General features: G+C 39.3%; 1 long non-coding RNA gene across 1 annotated transcript; it reads left to right on the top strand.

Annotated features, from left to right (window-relative positions):
* The first annotated feature begins 546 nt into the window (after positions 1 to 546).
* LOC120537035 lies at positions 547 to 24,102 on the top strand. The gene is made up of 4 exons (XR_005635250.1): positions 547 to 579; positions 10,647 to 10,692; positions 18,992 to 19,103; positions 23,984 to 24,102. It is a non-coding gene; the product is annotated as an uncharacterized LOC120537035 (long non-coding RNA).
* Positions 24,103 to 24,505: the final 403 nt, after the last annotated feature.

Below are 24,505 nucleotides of genomic sequence, written 5' to 3'. Positions count from 1 at the left end.
AAGGCCAGAGCACCTCCATCGGCACAGGCGAGCATTTTATCTCAGAACCGGTTTGACCCTCTCCGCGTCCCCATTTCGCCTTCAGCACCTGGTGATGTATTAGTGGTAGGTGATTCCATCGTTAGAAACCTTAATGTCGCATGCCCTAATGCAAAATCGTTTGTTTCTTGTTTTCCCGGTGCTCGTGTCCGAGATGTAATGAAACGTGCGCCAGCAGTCTACGAGAAACACAAGGAGAGGGCAGTTGGATCAATCGTCTTGCATGCCGGCGTAAACGATATAAGGCACCGACAATCAGAAATCCTGAAGGCTGACTTCGCAGCTCTGATTAGAGACACGAAGGAGAGGACCCCATCGGCAAAGATCTTCGTTTTGGTCCACTACCTCTCGTCAGACGATCCAACGAGTACTACAGTCGTCTGCTAGGGTTGAACAACTGGCTACAGGGTTTCTGCAAGAAGAAGGATGTCGGCTTCATCAACAATTGGAATCTCTTTTGGAAAGGTCGCGTCTCTTCAAGCGTGATGGCCTGCATCCGAACAGTTTCGGCGCCGGGTCCTCTCCGAAAACATATCGAAGGTAATTCGTTTTCTTGACTATCTATCTCTGCTCTTAACCCCTTCCGAAATAATACTGCTGTGCCAGGACATGATGAATGTTTAATAGAGTCTTCCGTTAAAGTTCACACCATTAATACTGTAATAAGCAATCTCAATGCACGTAGAAAACCTAGGAAATACGGCATAAACTCCAATAATCTAATTAAAATCACTATTTTAGAGGAACAATGTATTAAAACTATAAAACAGATCACAGATTAAACAAAAATATACACAGAGCGCGCTAATAATAATAATTTAGTTCCTATTCCAAATAACAATAACGCACATAGTACTCATCTCTGCACCTCCGAAACATTAAATATGGCACTATTAAATGTCAGAGCTTTAACTAACAAAACGTTTTTATCAACGATCTTATTAGTGATAAAAATAGATCTTATTGCACTAAATGAAACATGGCTGAATTCAGATGCGCGTCAGTTTTAATCGAATCTGCGCCTCCGGATTACAGTTTTACTCATTCAAACCGCCAGGGAAAAGGGGCAGATTGGCTAACATTTACTCGAGCCGATTAAAATGTAAAGATGTCAGTTTTGGTAAGTTCAAGTCCTTTGAGTATCTCGCCGTTGTTATTCATGGAGATTCTCAAGTTCTAGTACTATCCGTGTATAGACCTCCTAAATATAACGCGTCGTTTTTTGAGGAATTCTCTGACTTAATGTCAATTTTAATTACTAATTATGACACACTCCTAATAGTTGGCGACTTTAATTTTCATATAGATAATCAGTGTGATCTAAAAGTAAAAGAATTTATGAACCTCCTGGATTCTTTTGATTTGAGACAACTCATAAATCAGCCTACACATAAAGCAGGTCATACATTAGACTTAGTGATTACTAAAGGACTGAAAGTTGATATAAAACAGATCATTGATATTGGTCTATCAGACCATTTTCTTCTACTTTTTAATATAGAAATAATGATAAAAAACACTCATGAGAAGCATATTGTTAAAAAACGCTTCTTTGATTCGGCAGCAGCTTTAAAACTTACAAACATTTTAAGCAATCAGTCCGTTTATAGTGCCAGCTATAATAGCGAGGACAATGTAAATAGTAAGGTGGAAAGATTTAATTCTAAAGTGAGAGCTGCTGTTGACATAGTTGCACCTGAAAAGACAGTGAAAAAATCTTCTAGCATTGGTATACCATGGAAGACCCAAAGAGTGTCTGATTTAAAGAGAACATGCCGTAGAGCTGAGCGTCAATGGAGGAAGAGTAAACTTACTATCCACCACGAAATATTAAAAGTCAAAATAACAGAATACAATAACACTGTCCGTCTTGAGAGACGCTGCTATTTCTCTAATATTATAAATAACAATGCTAGTAATCCCAGAGTCTTATTTTCAACAATTGATCGCCTACTAAACCCAGGTAGCTCAAAGGAATGCCTCCTAAGTGCTTCCAGTGAAACCTGTGAGGCTGTCGCTGTATTTTCAATCAAAAATTAATGATATTAGAAATAACATAGTATATCTCCCCAACACTAAGGATCCCCTAAACCCCAACATCCTGTTATAAACAAATTAAACTCTTTCACTAGGATAGATTTACCTGATTTACAAAAATAATATCTCAATTAAAACCCTCCACCTCGTCCTTGACCCGATACCAACAAGGTTTTTCAAAGAAGTATCAGGCGTGCTAATTGATAATGTTCTTGACATAGTAAATTCGTCACTAGATACTGGGGTCTTCCCAGACTGTCTTAAGACTGCTGTAGTTAAACCCCTACTTAAGAAACATAATCTTGACCCTCGCTCTTGAAAATTTTAGACCCATCTCTAACCTGCCCTTCTTAAGTAAAGTTCTAGAGAAGGCAGTCATTATGCAGTTAAATGACCACCTAAATAAACATGCTATTCTTGATAAATTTCAGTCAGGTTTTAGAACAAATCACAGCACAGAAACTGCACTCGTTAAAGTAGTAAATGACTTGGGTAAATGCAGACAGAGGCCATTTATCTGTTCTCATCCTCTTAGATCTGAGTGCTGCATTTGACACCATTGATCACAACATTCTTAGAAATCGCCTTAGTCAATGGGTGGGCCTCTCTGGCAGTGTCTTAAATTGGTTTGAATCCTACCTGACAGGGAGAAAATATTTTGTTAGTTGTGGGAATTACAACTCAAGACACATGATATCCAATATGGTGTTCCACAAGGCTCTATCCTGGGTCCGCTGTTATTCTCAATCTACATGCTTCCGTTAGGTCAGATTATCTCAGGGCACAACGTGAGCTACCACAGCTATGCTGATGACACACAGCTGTACTTATCAATAGCACCTGATGACCCGATTCTATTGATTCACTAACACAATGTCTGACTAGTATCTCAGAATGGATGAATAGTAATTTTCTCAAGTTAAATAAAGAGAAAACTGAAATTTTAGTGATCAGCAATAATGGATACAATGAGGCTATTAGAAATAAACTGGATACATTAGGATTAAAAGTCAAGACGGAGGTAAAAGCTTAGGGGTGATTGTTGACTGTAATCTGAATTTTAAATCACATATTAATCAGATCATTAGGACAGCATTTTTCACTTAAGAAACATAAGTAAAGTTAGACCTCTTTTATCACTGAAAGATGCTGAGAAATTAGTTCACGCGTTTGTTTTCAGTCGACTAGATTACTGTAACGCACTCCTCTCAGGACTACCCAAAAAGATATAAATCGTTTGCAACTAGTGCAGAATGCAGCTGCTAGAATCCTAACTAGGAAAAGAAAATCAGAACACATTTCTCCAGTTTTGATGTCACTACACTGGTTACCTGTGTCATTCAGAATTGACTTTAAAATTCTGCTTATGGTTTATAAAGCCTTAAATAATCTCGCCCCATCTTATATATCGGAATGTCTGACACCTTATATTCCAAATCGTAACCTCAGATCCTCAAATGAGTGTCTCCTTAGAATTCCAAGAACAAAACTTAAAAGAAGTGGTGAGGCGGCCTTCTGCTGTTATGCACCTAAAATCTGGAATAGCCTGCCAATAGGAATTCGCCAGGCTGATACAGTAGAGCACTTTAAAACACTGCTGAAAACACATTACTTTAACATGGCCTTTTATAACTTCATTTTAATCGTAATTTAACTTAATCCTGATACTCTGTATGTTCAATTCATCATAACAACTATTCATGGTGGCTCTAAAATCGGTACTGACCCCTACTCTCTTTTCTGTTTCTTTTTCCGGTTTCTTTGTGGTGGTGGCCTGCGCCACCTCCACCTACTCAAAGCTTCATGATGCTCCAACAATGATGGACGGATTAAAAGGAAGAAGTCTACGTGACCATCATCATCATCAAGCCCTTCCGTGAGAACCCTAAATCCAAAGAGGACTGTTTCATTTATGTTAGGTAGAATGCCCAGAGGGGACTGGGCGGTCTCATGGTCTGGAATCCCTACAGATTTTATTTTTCTCCAGCCGTCTGGAGTTTTTTTGTTTTTTCTGTCCCCTGGCCATTGAACCTTACTCTTATTCGATGTTAATGTTGATTTATTTTTTATAATTATGTCTTTCATTTTTCTATTCTTTAATATGTAAAGCACTTTGAGCTACTGTTTGTATGAAAATGTGCTATATAAATAAATGTTGTTGTTGTTGTTGTTGTATAATTTCTAATACGTCCGATCGTTTAACTCTTTCGATTCTATGTTGTATCACTTCTCTGTGATCATAAATATACACTTGCCCGAATTGTGGTTTCTTCGAAATTAAACTTGTTGTTGCTTTAATTGTTGCTGGACCACAGATTTTCATAGCGTATGGTCTATTCTTGTGTAAATCTACGTTTTGCGCATTGATTGATGCAAATGCGAAAAGATTATTGTAGACTCGAATATTTTGCCTGTAGTGTTTTTAGATTTCACTTTCCCCAAACATTAAATCTTTTAATTCTCTTGAATATGCCTAGTCATTGTGTATAAACACAACTTTTCCCTGATGGCAACACGAATTAGACGATCTACAAGTCTCTGTCTTGAACCTCAAAGCCTAACAATATTTACATACTTCTGACATATCACCAATGTCCATATATTCAATCTCTATTCGCCTTTCCGTTATTTCTCCGAGTAAAATTTTCTCTATGTTTGCGCTAATGCGATCTTTACTTTCTTTGTTTTGACACTTTCGTTTTTTTCTGTTTTCATATTCTTTATCTTGCTCTGCATGTGTTTTGCGCCAACGTTTTTTTTGCGTCTTTTGAATTCCACTGTTTTCATTATCTCTCACCTGCTTTGCATGTGTTTGTCCCCCTTGTTCTTCAACCTGTTTATGACATTTTACCTTATTTTGTCTTTTATTTCTGACCTCGCTTTGTGCTGATTTTTTTTCAATGATATCTGGTCCTTTATGAATTTTTTCCTTTTTTTCGAGTACAATTTTCTGTTTGTTTGGGCCACTGCGATGTTTACTTTCTTTTTTTTGATACTTTGTAATTTTTCTGCCTTCATATTCTTTACGTTTCTCTGCATTGTTATCGCGCCAACGTTTTTTTTGAGCCTTTCAACTTCCACTTCTTTCATAATCTCTAACCTGCTCTGAATGTGTTTCTCACCAACGTTTTTAAATGTCTTTATGAAGTTCTACTTTGTCTTTTACTCTTTGCCTTTTAATTCTGAGCCCGATTGGACATGCTTTTTTTTCAGTTCCACTTGTTCCGGGCTGATTATGACTTTCCTTATTGTCTGCATTTGCACCTAGATTATTCTTTTTCTTTTTTGAATTTTTTTCTCTCCAACGCTTTTGAGTCTCTTTTCTCCACGCTGCTCTTTCTTCTTCATTTAGTCGCCGACATTTCATTTATAACGTATTGTCCTTATACGCTTTATATGCACTGAGAGCCCTGGGTCTGTGTGTGCTCAAAGCCAAAACACGACTGATGGGTTTTCTCTTCATATTCTTTGATATTGCTTGTAAGTAGGGCGTGTCTCGCAAGAATCTCATGTTCTACGTCCCCGCAAGACGTTTCTGGGTCAATCTCTTGGCACAAAGTCTGATGTGTAAAGCGATTCTCTTTCGTCTCGTGGCTCTTTTAAGTATCTTTCGTGATCTTAACGTGAACATCACGTATCATCTCCTAGTAATTGCCTGCCAGTAGATTTTTTTTTATAATAGAGAGACTTTCTTTATTTTAGAATGTAATTTCATTTGGAAAATTAATAGATGCAATTAGTCTGAATGAATTATGAACAATGGCATTTGTTTTATATTGTGAACAGCTATTTGCCATCCCAGATCATGATATACATTTACATGTATATGTAAGGGCGGCACGGTGACATAGTGGGTAGCGCTGCTGCCTCACAGTTAGGAGACTGGGTCCTCCCTGCATGGAGTTTGCATGTTCTTCCTGTGTCTGCGTGGGTTTCCTCCCACAGTCCAAAGACATGCAGGTTAGGTGCATTGGTGATCCTAAATTGTCCCTAGTGTGTGCTTGGTGTGTGTGTGTGCCCTGCGGTGGGCTGGCGCCCTGCCCGAGGTTTGTTTCCTGCCTTGCACCCTGTGTTAGCTAGGATTGGCTCCAGCAGACACCCGTGACCCTGTAGTTAGGATATAGTGGGTTGGATGATAGATGGATGTATATGTAAATATATACATATTTATTTATATTAACTGCTTAGCTTTAGAACACAATTTTGTGTGGTAAATGCAAATATACTGTCTTTGTGAAAAAATAACTGGAACTTGAAAAATTCCAAAATAGTCCTTTAACTATCAGACCTTACTTCGCAAAAATTGTGTACAAAGTTTCCCTGCTTCTCGTAATGTATTGTACGCTTAAACTTAAACTTAACTCTTAAACTCCAAGTTGTTACAAATTTCAATCTCAAAATTGAACAGAATTTCTCACATAAATTTTGCAGTTAAGATCTTCCTTATCAGAGCTGTAACATCATTACAGCATTCAATCTGTGACAAAGAAGCCTGCTATTTTAAAGCTTAAAATGATAAAGTACACCTGTTGAGTGATGGCTTTAAACTCCAAGCTGGGTGCAGTCTTCATGGGTTTTGCCAGTCAGGTTTTCTTTCACATCTTAAACACTATGCAAGTAGGTCTCGGGTTTGGAGTGAGCGCATAAAACTCCCAGATTTGATAAGACATTTAAGATTACATCACATTGCAAGACACATCATCCTTCAATAATGTTCATTTTGTAAGAATAAAAACAGTTATTTTGATATACAGTATTTATTCACTTTTCAATTGTTTCTTCAAAGTAATGCAATATTAAAAAAATAATTAATGCTAATATATTTTACTGGTGTTTTTTTTTTTGTTTTGTTTTTTTTGAATAAAAGATACAAGGATGAATATTTTATAAACCTGGTAAAGGAATAAGTAAGGGAAATGCTCCTGAATATTTTGAAGAAAAAAAAAGAAGACATTAGACAGAAGGCGAGCAGGCAGAAACGGCACACACAGGCACCTTCGGGGTGAAGGACTCATTGTCCTTTGTCTGAAATTCATTTTGAGATGCTGGGGGAGAGTTTGGATAAGTTACACATTCAGAGCAGCATTGCAAAAGTACCTGCCTGTAGTGCAAATTCATTTGACATTATTCATATTTACATTAAAATATCTGGAGGATTGTTATATGTTTTCATTTACATGATGCTATCCAGAATGTGTATATATGTGTAACGAATCTATTTAAATATAGAACATTGAACTGTGCTAAAAATATTAAGCTGCTTAAATATGTTGCAATTTGTAAGTTATCCCTAAACTGCTGCTTATGCTTTTCTGAACTGGGGCTTTATACTTTTAAGAAGTCAGAACACTGTCAGAAGTAGGAAATCTCTTTTTGTTGGGTTTGGAGATGGCTTGCTGAAGCCAGCTCAGGTAGTTCAGGCTTGTTTAAGCAATTTATTTTTATTTACTGGTTCATATTATTATAAAAAAAACAAGATTATAAAACTGATTGCAGGATGGAATCATATTTAGTGCAGTGCAAGTAAGTGATGACTGGAGGTCATCTTTGCATTTCGAGATGATGGACAAAGTGATGGTAGTGTAACTTGATAAACACTCACTCCAAGGCTTCCATGCTGAAGGGTCAATGGGTCTGTGGTGGGAATTAGTACAAAGATCCAGAAGACCAAATTTGAAAGAGGGAGAGAAAGTAAACTGATAAGCAAGTGGGCAGTGATTTGCTGGATTCATTTTTGATTGGTCTGTAAGTAACGTGAAAATAACTGCTCTACTAGTGGTTGACATTCTGACTTTTTTGACATGTTAATTGATAATACTTCAGAATGAAATGTTGTAAAATGGCTGGTAAAACTAAAATGGATTTAGTTTGAGTAATGAAGGTTTTAAACGTTCTTTAAAGTCTCCATTTTCAAAATTGCCCTGCTATGGTTGCCCTTCTGTCAGTTCTGATCAGACTGCGTTTTTCCTTTGCAGAATGTGTTGTTTTATTTACTTCTTTTTTTTTTTTTTGACCTGATACTTTTGGTATCACCAGGCACTAATAAACATAGGATCATGGGTCAATCATCAGCTTTTTGACTCTGTATTTGCTGACTCAGCTTGGCTGAGATCCTCTGGAAAAATGGTAACAACAACAACACACACACCCAAAGGAAACATTTCATGGAATACATAGGAGTGTGAAACAGGTCGCTGCTGCTTAGTGTCCTACTAACCAATGTCCAGTCATTGGAAAACAAGTTGGATGACATCTTAGCAAGAATAAATTACCAGCGAGACATTTGGGATTACAACATCTTTTGTCTCACTGAAACATGACCGACTCCATTGATACCGGATTATGTGATTTGGCCTGCTGAATGTCTCTCTCTGTTTACCGTATGGACAGAACAGAGGAGTCGGGCAAATTGAAAAGTGGAGGTGGATGTCTCGTGGTTAACAAGAACTGGTATGATAGCAGGAATTTAGCTATTATATCATGTGACTGATCACCAGATCTGGGGCTCCAGGTGATGACATTGGTCATTTTGACAGCTCTGCACATTCTGTCTCATGCAGACACTGATGCTGCTCAGACAGAACTGTATGAGAAACTCATTATGATGACCTGAATGCAGCCCTCATTGTGGCTGGTAATTTCAACAAGGCTAGTTTCAGAGATGCAATGCCAAACATTTATCAGCGCATTACATGCATCACCAGAGGGTGGTACTGTGCATAATTGTAAGTGGCAAATAAAATTTGATTTGATTTGGGTGTCAGAATTAAGCTGATGTATCTACAATATCATAAAATAATAAGGTCTGTATGTCCAGTCCCTCGGAGCAATCTGATAAACTACTCATCATATTAATTTGCCATTTTTTAGATCATACATCCATTTCATACACATGCTATAAAGCTATTCAAGCCACTTTAGCCACTCTCACTTACACACTCAACTTCAATCTTATTCAGTATTTAAAAATCAAAAAATAAATCAACAAAGATGTAAAAAAAAAAAAGTTGTATGGGCCTGAAAGTAGCAAACAAAATAACTGCTTTGAATAAATTTCAGATTGAATTTACATACTGATGCATACTTAGACCTTTTCAATTCTTTCACATTTTGTTATGTTGCAGCCTTAGGCAAAACGTATTCCAACTCATTTTCTCCCTCATCAAGCAGCAGTCAGTACCCAAGAATGAAAAAGCGAGAACAGGATTTTAAAAATTTTGGTAAATTTAATAAAAATAAAAAACTGAAATATCACATTGACAAGTATTCAGACCCGTTGTTATGACAGTGGACATTTGGCTCAGGTGCATCTCATTCTATTGATCGTCGTTGAGATGTTTCTCTACCTTGTATAGAGTGTGCCACTGGTAAATTCAGTTGATTGGACACGGTTATATAGATAGGTGAGTACCTTTCCTAAGGTCCCAAAAGCATAGTGGCCTGCATAATTCTTAAATGTAAGAAGTCTGTAACAACCAAGAGCAATCGCGAGAGAAGAGCCTTGGTAAAAGAGGTGGCTGAAAACCTGATGGTCACTGCGGAGTTGTATGGAGGTGGGAGAAACTTCCTGGAGGACAACCATCATTGCAGCACTCCACCAAACTGGGTTTTATGGAAGTGTGGCCAGACTAAAGCCTTTCCTCAGTAAAAGCCACATGAAAGCCTGCTTAGAGTTTGCACAAATGCACCTAAAGGACACACAATTCCCTGGTCTGATAAGCCCATGATGGAACTGTTTAGCCTCCGTTCTAAGCATCATGTCTGGAGGAAATGTGGCACTGAAAGGATCTGCAGAGATGAATGACAGAAAATTCACAGCTTGTCATGTTATACTCAAGAAGACTTCATGCAGTAATCGCAGGCAAAGGTGATTCAAATAAGTGCTTCAATAAATATGCAATTCTTTCTAAAATCTTGTTTTTGTTTTGTCATTTTTGGGGTATTAAAGTGTTGTTTCATGAGGGAAAATGAAATCATTTTAACATAAGACTTAACATAATGTGAAAAAAGTGAAGAAATCTGAATACTGTCTGAACTCACTGGGTAAAGAAACTCAAACTGAAAGGACTTACTCTAGCATGGAGCACATGCTCTGCACATTAACAAAGACTTTATCCACCATCTGAAGCAAGTAATCAGAGTGCAGGATTATTCAGGTTCCTAATTTAGGTGGCAGCACACAAAAATCAACATCTTAATACTTCAAGAGTAATGTTTGCTGTCATCTTCAACCTGGTTTGAAGTGTACAGGTATATCCAGCATGGACTACAACAAGTTATGTGAACAAAAGAAGACTTAGTTAAAAAAGGAGATTCCCCAACCTCCCCAAAGTAGCTAATTTACATAGTAACTACCTAACAAGATTTGAATACTTTATTTTGAAAAAGTGCATCTTGTTAGTTCTGTGTACCTCATACCAAATTCCAAATGTCATCTCAATTTTTAATTAATTATGTTCATGTGGATATATATTTTTAAACAATGATGATGAATTTCAGTGATTGCTCAGATGAGAGCTGTAAATTACATGCTACCTTGGCGTTCCTAATGTATATTTATTCTTTAGCAGGAAGTGCAAATGAGATCTTGAGCACAGGTGAAATACTATTACGAAAGTGAGTATGGCAACTTTTTCTTTACGTGTTTAGTATTGTGAAGAGAAACTGTTCAAATTCACATTTGTAATTTTTATAAACAGAACTTTGTTTTCCATTTTCTCCTTCATTGATAAATTTTATTTTTGGAGCTCTTTTAAATACATTTGTTAGTCACAAACATTTTTTGTTTCTTTAAATATATACTGAATTGTCTATGATATAACAGTTATGTCAGGTTTATGTTGCTGGAAGATGGGAAATGGGGTTTCAAATTGTGCAGAATGTGTTTTATTAGGTTGCTTTTCTCTTTTTCCCATTCTCACTCACTCCCTCTGAGCTGGGAGGCAGCACCACAGGAAGAATGAAGGGAGGTGGCTTGTGACTCTTATGAATTCTGCCTGATTCTGTTTATTAAAGGGGAATAAAGTAAAAAAGAATTTGCCTCATTCATTGTTCATGGCTGAATTTGACAACCTTTTATCTGATATAGCTATAAATTATGATTGCATAATGTTGAAGGGGGATTTTAATGTATACATGGATGTGGAAACGGACACTTTTAGCAAATATTTTACTTGTTAAATTCAGTAGGATTTTGTCAACAGTCCAACTCATAACTACACATTAGATCTAATTATAGCTTTATATAATTATAGCACAGTTGAAGTTCAAAATTTAAATATTACTCCATTAAATTAACATATTTCTTATCACTATTTAACTATGTTTGATCTAGTCCTGCCCTTACCAATACGTTCAAGGATTAAAACAATGACAGTATAAAATCTAGATTAGTAACTCTCCCTCAAAATTTGTAGTTAATTTGAGAAACTCTGATGTAATCATTGAAAGCAATTTAGATCAGCTAACACATGATATGATGTGAATTATAATGTGACCTTGGAAGACCTTCTGGATACAGTAGCTCACCTTAAAACAAAAGTGATTCAAGTGCATAGAAACTCAAACTCTTAAATTAGTGTCAAAAACTGGAGCATAGATGGAGAACAACAAAGCTGAAGGCCTTTCAAATTGCATGGACAGAGAGTGTTAAAAAGTATACAAAATGTCTCTTTAAAGTTTGCTCAGAATACTATTCTAAAATAATAGATAACAACAATAATCCTTGTGTACTGTTTAGAACAGTGGCTAATCTAATAAATGGAAATTCTGAAGTACAGTACAAAACATCCAACAGACATTAGCAGTACAGACTTTATAAACTTTATGAACTTCTTTATTGAAAAATTATCTTCTTGTATACACCACGTTGGAAATTTTAATCTTTAACAGAACAGGAAATCTGAACTTTAATTTCTAAAATGAAACCTACTACTTGTTCCTTAGATCTAGTGCCAACAAAACTAGTAAAAAGCTCAATGGATGTTCTTGCGGCACCTATTCTTAGCATTATCAATAGCTCATTATTGAATGACGCAGTTCCTGTGCAGTGTGCACTACCGAGACCGACATAAGCTTAATAATTACAGACCCATTTCACATTTGCCCATTCTTTCTAAAATATTTGAAAAAGTAGTTGCCAATCAGCTTCAGTCTCACCCTATATATCAAAATTTATTTGCGACATTCCATTCTGGCTTCTGCAGTGGTCCGAGTATAGAAACTGCTCTAACAACTGTTGTAAATGACATTCTGATATCCTCTGATGAAGGAAATTCCACAGTAATTATGTTCTTAGATTTTTTAAGCATGAATTTTCATACTGTTGACCATTCTATTTTATTACACAGGTTGGAAACTGACATTAGGATTGTAGTCAATGTCCTTGCCTGGTTTAGTTCTTATTTATCAAATCGATTCCAGTACGTATAGATATATGCTGACAGTACTCCATCATTACACACAGAACTGGGACTTTTACTGTTTCACTTTACATGCTTCCACTGGGAGCTATCATTTGAAAGAATAACGTTAATTTTAATTCCTATGCAGATGACACACAGTTATACCTTTCTTTTAGATCAAATGATGCTTATTTGATATTTTCCTTAAAGATGATCTGCTGTGGCAACCCCTACCGGGAACAGCCGAAAGAAGAAGATGCGTTAGTGAGTTAAAGGAGAAGACGAATGAGAACTACTTTTCTTTGAACACAGATAAAAAAGAAATTAAAAATGTTGGAAAATGAAGACGCTTTCTAAATATGCAGGATACTAAGAAATTAATTCATGCATTTATTTCTCACAGGATTGGTTATTGCAATGCAGAATTAACTTACTCTTTATATTTACATAGCACTTTTCTCACTACTCAAAGCACTCTCCACACAGGGATGACCTGGGAAGCGAACCCACAATTTTCTTACTGCAAAGCAGCAGCACTACCACTACGCCAACTGGCTGCTAAAATCATTCTATATACAGCTTTCAGTTAATTCAAAATGCTGCTGCAAGAATTATTACAAGTAATTAAGAACACATAACTCCAGTTCATATGCCCTTACACTGGCTCCCAGTTAAGCTTAAGGCAGATTACAAAATCCTCCTTTTGACATGTGAAGCCTTAAATGACCAAGGCCCTACTTACTTATCTGAACATATCATTGTATCCAGCAGAGAGCGCTCTTTCTCCCCTAAATGTGTTTTTTGATGCAGAATTGACTAGAACCAATACCATACATTTTGTATGGTGGAAAATAATTACAAGAGAGAAATATGGTACAAAAAGAAATATATGTATTTAACTTGCTTTTAAAGATAACATTCATTCCCAGAATATAATGCATAATCCTGTATACATACATATTCAGGCCAGAGAGAAGCAAAGGGACATCTCAGCCAAGTGGAAGAATGCTGACAAATCAGATGTCCCGTCTAGCGAGGAATGTTGATGGCATAGTGAGACAGTTCTAACATCGTGTTGGATCCTTATCATTATAAACACTAACCTAATTACATTTTCATAGAATTCATGTCAGATGTGGGCAACCATCAGAAGAACTGAATGGTTATTAATACCTTCACAGACTCTGGTTTTTTTTTTTTTATTATTTTTATTTCACTCCATAGAAAGCAATCAAGTTTTTACAAAAAGAAAAATAGAGTTAAGAACAGATCGATCCCCACCCTTGAGAGAGAGAGCAAGCCAAACGGCATAAAAATTTTATAGCTTTTAAACATACCTAAATTAATAAATTCTCTATGCTTCATGGACTTATTTTAAAATATTACTGATTAGATCCTGACATATTTTGAAAAACGTCTGTACGGATCCTCTAACTGAGTATTTGATTTTTTCCAATTTCAAATAATATAACACATCAGTTTCCCACTGACTTAAAAGAGGAGAGTTTGGATTCTTCCAGTTTATCAGAATAAGTCTGCGTGCCAACAGTGTAGTGAATGCAATCACAATTTGTTTGTCTTTCTCCACTTTAAGACCCTCTGGAAGAACCCCAAACACAGCTGTTAATGGGTTAGGGGGGATTGTGAGTCCAAGGCTGTCTGAAATGTAATTAAAAATTTTTGTCCAGAATAATGTTAATTTGGAGCAGGCCCAGAACATGTGACCTACTGAGGCTGGAACTAGTTTGCAGCGTTCACAGGTTGGATCATGCCCTGGATACATTTTGGAGAGTTTTAGTCGAGACAGATGTGCTCGATAAATAATTTTAAGTTGTATAATTGTATGCTTTGCGCATATGGAGCTTGAGTGAATTCTCTGCATTGCTACTTTCCACTCCTCTTCTGATATATTAATTGAGAGATCGACTCTGGTTTTTTAACCATTTTAGCCAAGCAGACATCGGCACTTCCCAAGACAGCTTGTCTATGTCCTTCACATGTTCTCTGCCCATCTCCCTGAATTGACCCACAACTGTCACTTGTCAGTCTTACTGTCAGCCTCTTTCTCAGCTGAATTGCATTGCTTGGCTTTGTGAAATATACAGTATTTCACAAATAACATTTTGCACAAACAACCTTCTCGCTACAATCATTACTTAAAAAAAAGGAGCGCACATTAAGATCTCAAGATGCCAGTCTGCTTATAATGAGATTTTAGTTACAGAACCCCAAAACTGTTAAATGGTCTGTCTGCTACTCTAAGAAGTGCTCCTTCAGTCTTAGCTTTTAAATCCAAGTTTGAAGACTCACAGCTTCAGTTTAGGATACCCTAACTAGAGCTGCTGATTAGCTATGCCTACTACATCTCTGTTGTTAGTTATTAGTACTAAAATATAAGTAAAATGATATTTATAAATTGTTACTAACCATCGCCTACTCTGTTTCTCTTCCAAGTTGTTAGCCTGCCTATGGCAAAATCTCTCAGATGAAGGAGCACTGGCCCAGAAGTGACTCAGCTGTAAAATAGCCAATGGGGGGAGGTAGCTAGTTAGCTGTGCTCTCCAGGACTGACTGTGTCTGGCTTGTCTGACTTTTCTACAATCTGGCAGTACTTCTACAATTAGCGGAAGGACAGATACTGGTGTTTTTCATTTATGTTAGTTAGGTTCTATTTGTTTTTAATGAATTTGAACAAATCCATATCCTCAGATTTGATAGTTCTGTTTTAAGTGAGTGATATAATCTGTTCCTCCCTTTTGCCTTTTAGTTTGTACTATTGTATTGTATTTCTGTGGTGGCAATGATAAATTGGCCATCTAGCTCTGTGAAGAGGATTACTTGTGTTCTGTTCTGTGTATTGTATTTACGCCATTTATTAAAATCCATTGTATGTCCAACCTCTCTGGAAGGGAGTCTCTCTCTTATTTATGCGGGGGCAGTTTATTGTCTTCTTAGGAAGTCAAGGCTGGGAGGCTCTCAAAAACCATGGCCCATTTAAGCCCATTGAGGAATTCCTATACATGAAAGAAATTGTTGTTTTTGTAATAAACATGGAACTTGTATCAATACTGAGAACGAAAGTATGTTCAAGATTTTACATTTCTATTAACGTTTAACGAATAACTTTATCCAGCTAAAGCTTTCCTTTTTAAGTTTGTCTTCTCAATTGAAAACACATGCCTCATAACTTTCAATCCAGATTCAACTATATTCAAATTATTAATTATTTTAACATTAAAAGTTTAAATTTCAATTAATGACTCATTTGGCACAAATTGTGCCAAATTACTGCAACTGACTGTTTTTTCAATAGGAAGAGGGTCATTTGACACATCAAACTTATTGGGAATTTCACAAGAAAAACAATGTTGTGCTTGGTTTTAACGTAACTTTATTCTTTCACGAGTTATTTACAAGTTTCTGACCACTTATAAAATGTGTTCAATGTGCTGCCCATTGTGTTGGATTGTCAATGCAACCCTCTTCTCCCACTCTTCACACACTGATAGCAACACCGCAGGAGAAATGCTAGCACAGGCTTCCAGTATCCGTAGTTTCAGGTGCTGCACATCTTGTATCTTCACAGCATAGACAATTGCCTTCAGATGAGCCCAAAGATAAAAGTCTAAGGGGGTCAGATCGGGAGACCTTGGGGGCCATTCAACTGGCCCACGACGACCAATCCACTTTCCAGGAAACTGTTCATCTAGGAATGCTCAGACCTGACACCCATAATGTGGTGGTGCACCATCTTGCTGGAAAAACTCAGGGAACGTGCCAGCTTCAGTGCATAAAGAGGGAAACACATCATCATGTAGCAATTTTGCATATCCAGTGGCCTTGAGGTTTCCATTGATGAAGAATGGCCCCACTATCTTTGTACCCCATATACCACACCATACCATCAATTTTTTTGTTCCAACAGTCTTGGAGGGATCAATCCAATGTGGGTTACTGTCAGACCAAGCGGTGGTTTTGTTTGTTAACTTCACCATTCACATAAAAGTTTGCCTCATCAGTGAACAAAATCTTCTGCGTAAACTGAGGGTCCTGTTCCAATTTTTGTTTTGCCCATTCTGCAAATTCAGTGTGACGATCTGGGTCATCCTCGTTGAGATGCTGCAGTAGCCGGAGTTTGTAAGGGTGCTATTTGTGAGTAGCTAATATCCGCCGAAGGGATGTTCGACTAATGCCACTCTCCAGTGACATGCGGCGAGTGCTACGCTGTGGGCTCTTGCTGAATGAAGCTAGGACAGCCACTGATGTTTCTTCATTAGTGACAGTTTTCATGCGTCCACATTTTGGCAAATCCAACACTGAACCAGCTTCACGAAACTTAGCAAGCAGTTTGCTAACTGTAACATGGGAGATGGGTGGTCTCGTAGGGTGTCTTGCATTGAAATCTGCTGCAATGACCCGGTTACTGCGTTCACCAGACATCAACACAATTTCTATCCGCTCCTCACGTGTTAACCTCTGCGACATGTCAATGGCTGTAAACAAAGAGAAACTTGTAAATAACTCATGAAAGAATAAAGTTACGTTAAAACCAAGCACAACATTGTTTTTCTTGTGAAATTCCCAATAATATGTGTCAAATGACCCTCTTCCTATTGAAAAAACAAAAGTTGGATCCAAAATGGCCGACTTCAAAATGGCCACCATGATCACCACCCATCTTGAAAAGTTTCCCCCCTCACATATACTAATGTGCCACAAACAGGAAGTTAATATCACCAACCATTCCCATTTTATTGAGGTGTATCCATATAAATGGCCCACCCTGTAGAGAGGGTGGGCTCTTGTGAGTACTATTTTTTGATTGGTGAGCAGTGTGCAGAATGGATGTATAGGTTTTGCTTGACTTGAGAATCCTGGTGCATATGTTTATGTTTATGTTTATGTTGCATATGTTTAAAGTTGTGACTGCACGCGTCCATGGAGGATCCTTGTGTGTGTCCTGGATGATAGAAGTGTAAAAATACTTTGCCCATAATTACTGTGGAATGTGGATATTTTAATTTGTAAATCTCCAAATTCATCATCCTTTTGAGTCTGAAGTGTCTGATGTAAATGTGGCAGTCGATAACTGAAGATCTACATTCACTCTACCAAGGATTCACCGTTCAAAAAATAGTACCCTCTTCAGCCTGCCCTCAACTTTGATGAGTTAAAATGACAGTTTTTATATCATGTTGTACTTCATGGAGCATATCATTAAAAATAAATAAATGAAGGCATTTAATAAATTCATAAAGAAACAAGCAAAAAACATTTCAAGACGTTTAAATTATTTATGTTCACATATAGTATTATTTTTTGTCACATCTTGTAATACATTTATTTGTGTATTTAGTTTTGTGTGACATATTCCTGTATAGAAGAATACATTTAATGGTGGAGTATTCCTTTAGCATGTTTTAAAAAAATATTACTTATTCCATGTTTATTGTAGTGATGACTGAGAAATTTTTAATTTCATGTTTTCATGGAGAACAGAAAAAAATGTATACTAGATTAGGCATCTATTGTAACCAACATTGTAGAACTGCAAACAATATGGAAAATGTTCATAGAAAAAAAGAAAATCTCCTGTTACTTGTGTCATATAATTGACATGTCAGTTTTCCTGTAGTATGCTCACAATATTGTTAAAAAAATCAGCGCGGAGCATAAACAGGAATGCAGTTCACATGAGACTGATCTTTTGATTTCAAGGCCTGCCTCTCCTCCTTATTCATTAGTCTTGAGTCCTGTCTTCATTTAAGAAGCTCATGAATTTAAAAAGATTTCTAGGTCATCACCAAAAACACATGAAGTAAATAACGTATAAAATATGTTATTTATGTGTGGAGTATTTCTTTAAGTGAAGGGCAGTTCAGAAATAAATAAAATATCTCATTGGGCTTATTGGAATACCAGAAGAAACATGAAAAAAAAACTTAAAACTATGTGAATGCATCTAACTGGAAGCAACCCGAACTTCATGTATTTGATGTTGATATATTCGTAGCAATACAATTAGGACAGAAGAAACTAATTTTATATATAATTTTTTTTTTTCCATTTTAAATTTGTGAAGGAAAGGTGTCACAGTGTCACAGTGGTAGTGCATCAGAACAGTAAGGAGACTCATATTTACATCCTGGGTCCTCCCTGCATGGATCTTGCATGTTCTCTCCGTGTCTGTGTGGTTTCCTCCCACTGTTCAAAGACATGCAGGCTAGGTAAATTTGCCCTAGTGTGTGAGTGTGTCTTTGCCGTGACCACTATTCTAACTGGAATAGACTGGAGCCCCCTTCCCATGACCCTGGTCTTGATTAAACAGGTTAGAAAATGACTTGACATTTGTGGGGTAAGGAAATGTGTTCTCTTTTGTCAACAATTCACATAGGTTGACGTTTCATCTAACTAACAATTATCTTTAAATATCATTTATGTAATAATTTAGCTCTGCCTTTGCATCTCTTTTTTCCTTACCTCAATTATTGCCCTTGTTTCTTTTTGTACAGGAAGGAATCCAGTCATATTTTAATCAACCTACGTGGCCCCCAATAGGTGGTTTTATTGCTGGAGTTATAACTACAGTGGTGGTCATGCGGCGACTGTCATGAAGGAGTGAGGGTAAACTACCACTAGTCCTGTCTGTGATTATAAGTAGCAAACAAAACTTAGTTCTCCTATCTGGTACAGTAGTTAGAAATAAGCCTGCTTATTTTATTAGATTCAATTAATCATCATGTATTTTTCAGCAGTCTTTACTTGTCCTTCATCTCTCTCTATTCTTTTAAATCTTTTAATTCCATTCAGTGGTAGACATCTAGACTGCATGTTATAATGGAGACCTCATTATAAGGGATAGATTATCTTTGAAATTTTCATAGAACAAACTTTTGTAAAATATTTCATTCAAACTGACACTTTGTGTGATGCCACATTTTAATAACTTTGTTCTTGTATTATTTTATTTTTATACAGTACCCCAAACCTCAGACACAACCTCGCAAACACAAGTCTCAGTATAAATAAAAGGTTTATTAATAGTAATATCTTACAAAAAAGGCTTCAAAAGTGTCCTAAAGCAAAGTACAATTCTTCTTTCCTCTCTTTTCTTCACCTCTACACCTCACAGGCAAGCTTTGTTCAGCCTCCATACCTTACTCCAAGTTGTCTGGATGAGGTTGAGTGGTTCCTTATATTCTGGACCTGGGAATACTTTCAGTGCCAGTGCATAGCCCAAAGGAATTACTTCCAGGTCAATCGAAAGTCCCATAAAGTAGGGAGCGTAACTCCCTGCAGCACCCTCAGGCGACACATACAGACATCAGCAGAGCAGCCTTATTGTGCTACAGTTCCCAAAATTCCATGCGTTTATCCGAATGGGTTCTGAAGCCCAGAGATGCTGCCATCTAGCAGGTCAGGGGAGCATATTGCTTTGAAACAGAGCCTCCCCAGATCTCTCTGTTACGTTGGCCTCCCAGCTGGTTAAACACATTTCCCGGCTTGCTTTATTTTCTTTAGAGGAAGAATTTTTTTCGCTCACTAACTGGAGTTTTACAGTACTTACCCCCAATGCCATACCCTACCGGGTGTAGCTGTGGGCTTTGGTCGCCATGTTGGTTCTCCCCGAATGCTTTGTGACACCTCATGTGGCGAGGTTCAGTCAATAGGCATCCAGTGACATAACTGTTATTCTGGTCCTTCAGCACATAGCGACCATGTTGCCTATGAGTAAAGGAGAAATTCAATTCTTGGTGTTAGGACTCTGCAGATATTTAATATCTCCTTCTTTCAGACCCCACTCTCCAATGTTACGTACCTAAGTCCATCCATCCATCCTCTTCCGCTTACCCGAGATCGGGTCGCAGGGTCAAACAGCTTGAGCAGAGATGCCCAGACTTCCCTCTCCTTGGCCACTTCTAGCTGTTCCGAGGGAATCCTGAGGTGTTCCCAGGCCAGCCGGGAGACATAGTCCCTCCAGCATGTCCTGGGTCTTCCCCGGGGCCTCCTCCTGGTTGGACGTGCCCGGAACACTTCACCAAGGAGGCGTCCAGGAGGCCTCCTGATCAGATGCCCGAGCCACCTCATCTGACTCCTCTCGATGCGGAGGAGCAGCGGCTCTACTCTGAGCCCCTTTAAGAGAAAGCTTAGACACCCTGCGGAGGAAACTCATATTTTCCGCTTGTATTTGCAATCTCCTTTTTTAGGTCAGTACCCATAGCTCATGACCATAGGTGAGGGTAGGAATGTAGATCGACTGGTAAATTAAGAGCTTTGCCTTACAGCTCAGCTCCTTTTTTACCACGACAGACCAATGCAGAGCCCGCATCACTGCGGACGCCGCACCGATTCGCCTGTTGGCCTCATGCTCCATTCTTCCCTCACTCGTGAACAAGACCCAGAGATACTTGAACTCCTCCGCTTGGGGCAGGATCTCGCTCCCAACCCTGAGAGGGCACTCCACCCTTTTCTGGCTGAGGACCATGGTCTCGGATTTGGAGATGACGATTCCCATCCCAGCCGCTTCACACTCAGCTGCAAACCGATCCAGAGAGAGCTGAAGATCACAGCCTGATGAAGAAAACAGGACAACATCATCTGCAAAAAGCAGTGACCCAATCCTGAGTCCATCAAACCGGACCCCCTCAACGCCATGGCTGCGCCTAGAAATTCTGTCCATAAAAGTTATGAACAGAATCGGTGACAAAGGCCAGCCCTGGCGGAGTCCAATACTGTCTGGTGCCCCATACGCCGGGAGCACCCCCCACAGGATTCCCCGAGGGACACGGTCGAACACATATAGACTGGTTGGCCAAACTTCCATGCACCCTCCAGGACCCTGTTAAGGGTGTAGAGCTGGTCCACGACCAGGACGAAAACCACACTGTTCCTCCTGAATCCGAGGTTCGACTATCTGACGGACCCTCCTCTCCTGGACCCCCGAATAGGCTTTTCCAGGGAGACTGAGGAGTGTGATCCCTCTGTAGCTGGAACATACCCTCCAGTCCCCCTTCTTAAAGAGGGGGACCACCACCTCGGTCTGCCAATCCAGAGGCACTGTCCCCAATGTCAATGCAATGTTGCAGAGGCATGTCAACCAAGACAGTCCTACAATATCCAGAGCCTTGAGGAACTCCGGACGTATCTCATCCACCCCCAGGGCCCTGCCACCAAGGAGTTTTTTGACCACCTCGGTAACCTCAGTCCCAGAGATGGGGAAGCCCACCTCCGAGTCCCCAGGCTCTGCTTCCTCAATGGAAGGCATGTCAGTGGGATTGAGGAGGTCTTCGAAGTACTCCCCCCACCGACCCACAACATCCCGAGTCGAAGTCAGCAGCGCACCATCCCCACCATATACAGTGTTGACACTGCACTGCTTCCCCCTCCTGTGACCAAAAGTCGTTCTCCGTGGCCTCCCCAAACTCCTCCCATGCCCGAGTTTTTGCCTCAGCAACCACCGAAGCCTTATTCTGCTTGGCCTCCCGGTACCTATTAGCTGCCTCCAGAGTCCCACAGGACAAAAGGGTCCTGTAGGACTCCTCCTTCAGCTTGATGGCATCCTTCACCGCTGGTGTCCACCAGTGGGTTCAGGGATTGCCTTCACGAGAGGCACTGACCACCTTACGGCCACAGCTCTGGTCAGCCGCCTCAACAATAGAGGCACGGAACATGGCCCATTCGGACTCAATGTCCCCCACCTGCCTCGGGACATGATCGAAGTTCTGCTGGAGATGGGAGTTGAAGCTACTTCTGACAGGGGACTCTGCCAGACATTCGCAGCAGACCCTTACAATATGTTTGGGCCTACCAGGCCTGACTGGCATCCTCCGCCACCATCTAAGCCAACACACCACCAGGTGGTGATCAGTTAACAGCTCCTCCCCTCTCTTCACCCAAGTGTCCAAGACATGTGGCCGCAAGTCCGATGACACAACCACAAAGTCGATCATTGAACTGAGGCCTAGGGTGTCCTGATGCCAAGTACCCATATGAACACCCCTATGCTTGAACATGGTGTTTGTTATGGACAATCCGTGATGAGCACAGAAGTCCAATAACAAAACACCGCTCGGGTTCAGATCGAGGGGGCCATTCCTCCCAATCATGCCCTTCCAGGTCTCACTGTCATTCCCCACATGAGCATTGAAGTCTCCCAGCAGAACGAGGGAGTCCCCAGAAGGTATGCCCTCTAGCACCCCCTCCAGGGACAACAAAAAGGGTGGGTACTCCAGACTGCTGTTCGGCGCATACGCGCAAACAACAGTTAGAACCCGTCCCCCCACCTGAAGGCGGAGGGAGGCTACCCTCTCGTCCACTGGGGTAAACCCCAATGAACAGGCTACAAGTCGGGGGGCAATAAGTATGCCCACACCCACTCGGCACCTCTCTTTTGGGGCAACTCCAGAGTGGTAGAGAGTCCAGCACCTCTCAAGGAGATTGGTTCCAGAGTCCAAGCTGTGCGTCGAGGTGAGCCCGACTATATCTAGCCGGAACCTCTCGACCTCGCGCACTAGCTCAGGCTCCTTCCCCTTCAGAGAGGTGACATTCCACATCCCAAAAGCCAGCTTCTGTAGCTGAGGATCAGACCACCAAGGTCCCCGCCATCGGCCGCCACCCAACTCATACCGCACCCGACCTCCTTGGCCCTTCCCATAGGTGGTGAGCCCATGGGAAGACGTACCTCAGTCATCCATCCATTATTATAGGCATCACCTGGATTGTCTTGCAGAGCACCCCTATCAAAGTGGTTCGCCTGATCCCATGGGTCACTTCCAGTTTTCCTGGTGAGGAATCAGTTTTCCTCATAATTCTCCCAGCTTTTACTCGGGCTCCTGATGCCTGTAGAAAGTATGTTCCCTGAAGGTTTAAGCATGTGCCTAAGCTATGTGTATATTTTACATAATTTTTAAGAAAAAATATGCACGTGTGATTGCATACTTTAGGATTGCATTAAGAAAAACACACACACACACACATCATGTTCTAATCAAATTGTCATTTTACAGTGACCAAGTAACAGGGTGCCCTGTGGTTTTATTCTTCCAGTTTGGTTTACACACTCACAACAATGCTTTATGAGCAAGATAGTGGACTGCTTTTTTCTTCTTTTTTTTTTTTTTTGCATCTTCTTTGTCGGTGATGGCTGGTTTTAAGTGGCCACAGAAGAATCTATTTCTGGTCTATTACCTGATCCTGTAATCTAGTTTGAATTACAGAATGCTGAAAATGTGCTTGAGAGAGCTATGCAAGTGAACTTTTTATTTATTCATTCAGTTAACCATTGTTTGTGAATGAGCTGAACTTTTCCCAAAGTGATCTTGGCAGTATACTTTCTAGTCACTGCTTTACTGTATGTGTGTGACTGAGAGGTCTGCCTTCTTTATTCCGTTTATTATTGTTCTGTTGATCGTTGCTGACACTGAAAAAGTAGAAGTAGTGTAATCAGCCGCCACCATCATTTTCTTAACCGTGTTTTTTTTTTCTTTTCCCATCTCTCTGTACAGGAAGGCTTTGCAGACTTCAATCACTTTGTAGTCCGTGAACCAGAAACTTGGCATTTCCCAATCACCTTTTTAGGATTGGTATTTCTTGCAGCTGGCCTTGTTTGTTTGAAACTGCAGCATTTCATTTATTCATTTCATAATTTTGTTATTAAACATTTTTGCACTTGGTTTTATTTATTTATTTTTCTGATCTGGGGGAGAAGCTTTGATCGGCTTATAATACTAGTTACTGGAAATCACACTTTTTATTTTTTTTGAAATCAGTATTGGTGACAAAAATTTCAGATTGGTCTAGCTCTAATATGCAATATAGTGGAATATATAATATAATAATAATGTAATATTTGGTGATGGAGTTGTACTACCTGAGGACTGTAAATCAACAGAAACGGCATAAGATGGTTTTATCTATACTAATAAAAGGCAAAGCCCTCACTGACTGACTGACTGACTGACTGACTGACTCATCACTAATTCTCCAACTTCCTGTGTAGGTGGAAGGCTGAAATTTGGCAGGCTCAT

The sequence above is a fragment of the Polypterus senegalus genome, chromosome 10 (genome assembly GCF_016835505.1).
Source record: "Polypterus senegalus isolate Bchr_013 chromosome 10, ASM1683550v1, whole genome shotgun sequence".
NCBI classification, from domain to species: Eukaryota; Metazoa; Chordata; class Cladistia; order Polypteriformes; family Polypteridae; genus Polypterus; species Polypterus senegalus.
The sequence above is the reverse complement of the archived record's forward strand: the minus strand, read 5'-3'. Positions and strand labels throughout refer to the sequence as shown.